The 5,036-nt window shown below is 48.4% G+C and overlaps 1 long non-coding RNA gene across 1 annotated transcript; it reads right to left on the bottom strand.

Moving 5' to 3' along the window:
- Positions 1-855: 855 nt before the first annotated feature.
- On the bottom strand, positions 856-2,476 carry LOC129635280 (uncharacterized). Its single transcript, XR_008706202.1, has 3 exons — positions 2,334-2,476; positions 2,097-2,144; positions 856-1,149 (listed from the first exon to the last, which is right to left on the bottom strand). It is a non-coding gene; the product is annotated as an uncharacterized LOC129635280 (long non-coding RNA).
- Positions 2,477-5,036: the final 2,560 nt, after the last annotated feature.

Genomic DNA, 5,036 nt, shown 5'->3' with positions numbered 1-5,036 from the left:
TCAGAAATGTGTACAGAATGAGTAAACCAAAGAACATGCTTGATCAAGTCCATGCAGCTACACACACACACACACACACACACACACAGAGCATGTTCTGTTTTCATTTCCCCATCTTGAGCATAGCTATTCACATCTGATGGAGAAGAAATGGCAACCCATTCCAGTGTTCTTGCCTGGAAAATGTCATGGACAGAGGAGACTGGCAGGCCTCCCTCTGTGGAGTCACAAAGAGTCAGACACAACTGAGCATATACACACATTCACACGTGAGCCCACCAATGCTCCATTCAAACCCCTGACCAGCAGGAGCCACCCTCTCAGCCTCTGAGCCAGCCCTGCAGAGGCTGGTATTTAATCCGGAGCCTTCATGCTCACATTCCTGACCACTGATGACATCGACCTTGAAGGGTCAATCCTGGAGCCTCCAGTCCCCTTAGAACCGTGGTTCTCAACCAGGCATGAGTTTTCTCCCAGGAGACGTTGTGCTTATCATTACTCAGTAGGGGGCTGGGAGGGGGGAAGGGTCCTGCTGGCATCTACTGTGTAGAGCCTGGGATCCTGCTAAACATTCTACAGTGCACAAGTCAGCCCCTCATGGGGCAAGACTGGGAAACCTTGCCTTGCAGAATCAGGGGACAACTGTCCTGGCCTCAGCAACTTGCTAATAAACTGCTTGAGGCTGATTCCTCTGTGACAGCTGGCCATGGTTTGTACCACAGGATCCCACCCTTGGACACAACTGTTGTAGGAAGGGAGAGGCCCCCCTACAGGGCCCCAAGAGCGGGCTCTTGTCTAACACTCGGAAATGAATTGTCCGAGGAGACACATGTGCTGACAAAGCAAAAGATTTTATTGGGAAAGGGCACCCGGGTGGAGAGCAGTAGGGTAAGGAAACCCAGGAGAACTGCTCTGCTGTGTGGCTCGCAATGTCGGGTTTTATGGTGATGGGATTAGTTTCCGGGTGGTCTTTGGCCAATCACTCTAATTCAGAGCCTTTCCTGGTGGCGCACGCATCGCTCAGCCAGGACGGATGCTAACGAGAGGGATTCTGGGAAGTGGACGGACACGCAGTGTCTCCTTTCGACCTTTCCCGAACTCTTCCGGTTGGTGGTGGCTTATTAGTTCCATATTCCTTATCAGGATCTCCTGTCATAAAACAACTCATGCAAATGGTTACTATGGTGCCTGGCCAGGGTGGGCGGTTTCAATCAGTGTGCTTCCCCTAACACAACTACTTGGACTCGATTGGGCAGACATCTGTTGCAACGGCAGCCATGGCCAACTGGCCAGTTCCCAGTGAGCCCAGCTGGTGCGAAAGTGTTTACGACAGGGACCACAGCGATACTCTGAACCAGGCCGTTTCTCAGTTAATGTGAACGAACTCTAGCCTCCAGTTCACAGTAACTGAGAAAACGGTTGAGTAGGGGCTTCCCCAATGGCTCAGCAGGTTAAAGAACCTGCCTGCAATGCAGGAGACACAGGAGACTCAGAGTCAACCCCTGGGTTGGGAAGATTCCCCCGGAGAAGGAAGTGGCAACCCACTCCAGTATTCTTGCCTGAAAAAAATCGATGGAGAGTGGGAGCCTAGGGGGCTTCAGTCCGTGGGGTCGCAAAGAGTCTGACACGACTGAGTGGATCAGGCACAGAGCTAGAGCAGACGCCCCGGGCAACTGATAATGGAGAGACAGCAGCAATATGGGTCAGACAGATCAACCACATTTATTGTCACTGATAAAACTAAAAGTCTATGCCAGATCCATTTGGCAATGGGAGGGAGCAGGGAGCGCCTCAAAGGCTGGTTTGCCCTGACCTCCTGAACTCCAGGTAGCATGATGAAATAATGTTGTTTACACAGGCTGTTTTTGCAGCCTGATAATGGCCTTGCTGCCCTCTTGCATGTGGTAAATTCCAAAAGTCTCTGGATGACTCATCCCCATCCTTACCTCCCTTGTAAACTCGGGCTGACCATCCACCAGCCCCGCCTCCCCCTCTTCACCACTTCCTGCTCAGTGCCCCTTATTCTCTGTTACAGAGCCTACCACAATTTACTTGTCATCTACCCCAGACAGCATCCAAATCGAGGATTTTCTTACCTTGTTGGTTCTGTACTCCCAGCTCCCTGGCACTTAGCTGACACAATGCTTGTGGAATTAATGAGCAAATAAAACGTTATTCATGAGGAAACTCAGGTCTCCTGGAAGCTGGGGGGTGGGGTGGGGGGTGGGGGGAGGAGGGATATTCAGCAGGATTTTGCCAATAAATTTGCATTTGAACTGCGAAACCGATTTTCCAGGGGCGGGGGGCAGGGAGGAGCAGACGAAGAACAATACCGAAACGAAACTGAAAGCTTTTGAAAGGACTGAAAATGCTGCTGGGTTTCGATGGTGACGATGGAAGGAGGAGCTGGGAAGACCGCAAGTGATAGTCACTGACTGTAACCGAAGGTTCTTAAAGGCTAACCGAGGGGTGCGGATTGTGTAAGGACGACGGAGGTGGCGGCAAGAGAGGAATCGGAAAGCGCTTCCAGCACGCTGACGACGGCTACCGCACTTGGGAAGAGCTTTACTTCGTCCCCAGCTGGGAGCGCCCTTGCTGCTTTGGAAATGCGCCACCGTGAGGCCGAGCGTACAGCTATACCCGGGGACGGGCTGAGGATTTACCTCCACCAGCAGAACCCACTCCAGTGTTCTTGCCTGGAGAATCCCAGGGACGGGGGAGCCTGGTGGACTGCCGTCTATGGGGTCGCACAGAGTCGGACACGACTGAAGCGACTTAGCAGTAGCAGCAGCAAAAACGGGTCCCATCACATCCTGGCAAATAGATGGGGGGAAGATGGAAACAGTGACAGACTTTATTTTCTTGGGCTTCAAAATCACTGCGGATGGTGATTGCAGCCATGAAATTAAAAGACTCTTGGTTCTTGGAAGAAAAGCTATGACAAAACCTAGACAGTGTATTAGAAAGCAGAGGTTAAAAAAAAAAAAAAAAAAAAGAAAGCAGAGGTGTTACTTTCCCTACAAAGGCCCATATAGTCAAAGCTATGTTTTTTTCCAGTAGTCATGTAAGAATGAGAGAGTTGGACCATAAAGAAGACTGAGTGCCAAAAAATTGATGCTTTTGAAGTGGAGAAAACTCTTGAGAGTCCCTTGGATAGCAAGAAGATCAAACCAGTCAATCCTAAAGGAAATCAATCCTGAATATTCATTGGAAGGACTTATGCTGAAGCTGAAGCTCCAATACTTTGGCCACCTGATGTGAACAGCAGACTCACTGGAAAAGACCCTGATGCTGGGAAAGGAGGAGGAGAAGGGGACGGCAGAGGATAAGATGGTTGGATGGCATCATCGGCTCAATGGATGTGAGTTTGAACAATTCCGGGAGATGTGAAGGACAGGGAAGCCTGGTGTGCTGCAGTCCGTGGCGTCGTAAAGAGTGGAACACGACTGACTTAACGACTGAACAACAACAATGAGCAGAAACCACTCTGGCTCAGTGCTTCAGGGATGCACCTTCAGTTCAGTTCAGTCACTCAGTCGTGTCTGACTCTGTGCGACCCCGTAGACGGCAGCCCACCAGGCTCCGCCTTCCCTGGGATTCTCCAGGCAGGAACAGTGCAGTGGGTCGCCGTTTCCTTCTCCAATGCATGAAAGTGAAAAGTGAAAGTAAAGTCGCTCAGTCGTGTCCGACTCTTTGCGACCTCATAGATGGCAGCCCACCAGGCCTCCCTGTCCATCACCAACTCCCGGAGTTCACTCAGACTCACGTCCATCGAGTCAGTGATGCCATCCAGCCATCTCATCCTCTGTCATCCCCTTCTCCTCCTGCTCCCAATCCCTCCCAGCATCAGAGTCTTTTCCAATGAGTCAACTCTTCGCATGAGGTGGCCAAAGTACTGGAGTTTCAGGTTTAGCATCACTAAACACAGATTTCTATTACAGCAGCTGAGGACAAGCAGAAGAAAGACCACATGCCACTCGTCTCACAATCCGTCATGCCTTCCTGGAGGCTGACTGCTTGTCTCCAGTTTTCCTTCTAACTAGTCTGTAAACAATTTAGAGACAGAGGTTTACTCATCTTTGCTTTCCTACAGAGCCTTACACTCTGTAGGTGTTTGTTTTTTTTTAAAAAGCTCTTTTTAGTGCATGTATATGAAGATGATGTCTTAGGCAAATTTGTTAAAAGCTCCAAAAACAAGTCAAATAAGCCAGGCCCCCAAAGGACAAAGACTGTATGATTCCACTTGTGTGAGATACTTAGAACACTCAAATTCACGAGGAAAAAGATGAACAGTGGTTACCAGGGACCGAAGGGAAAGGAGGAGAAGCAGTTGTTGGCTAATGCTTATGGACGTTGTGATTGGAATGATGAAAAAGTTCTGAAATGATACAGAGGGGATTGTGAATGTACTTTACGCCACTGACTTCTACATTTTGACATGGCTAAAATGCAAATTTTACATGATGTATATTTTACCACAACTTTAAAAATGAAAGAAAGGAAGACTAGCTTTATTAACATCACATAAAACAATTTAGGTCAAAAAGCATTAGATGAGTCACTGCACTCTGACAAACGTTTCAAGTCATTGAGAAGAATGACCAATTCTAAATGTGTATATACCAAATAACTACTTCCACATATGTAAAGCAAAAGTTGTCACACAGTTTCTTCAATGAGAAAGTCACATGTTGATGGGAAGTTTTATCAATGCTGTGTAAGTAACCTGAAAAAAATTCTCCTACATATCTCCAAGACATATATAAAAATGTTTTACAGCAGCATCATACACAATAGCAAAAACTAGGAACAACCTAATATCCATTAGCGGTTCCTGTTGTTTACTTGGTGAGTCCTGTCCCACTCCTCTGCAACCCCATGGACTGTAGCCCACCAGGCTGCTCGTCCATGGCATTTCCCAGGCAAGAATACTGGAGTGGGTTGCCATTTCCTTCTCCAGTCTATCAGCAGAAGGGACTAACATATTAAGGGAATGAAAATGAATTAGCTGCAGCCTCAGGTAAAAAACATGGGGG

Source organism: Bubalus kerabau, chromosome 20 (genome assembly GCF_029407905.1).
Source record: "Bubalus kerabau isolate K-KA32 ecotype Philippines breed swamp buffalo chromosome 20, PCC_UOA_SB_1v2, whole genome shotgun sequence".
Lineage (NCBI taxonomy): Eukaryota > Metazoa > Chordata > Mammalia > Artiodactyla > Bovidae > Bubalus > Bubalus kerabau.
Note: the sequence above shows the minus strand (reverse complement) of the source record. Positions and strands in the feature narration are given on the sequence as shown.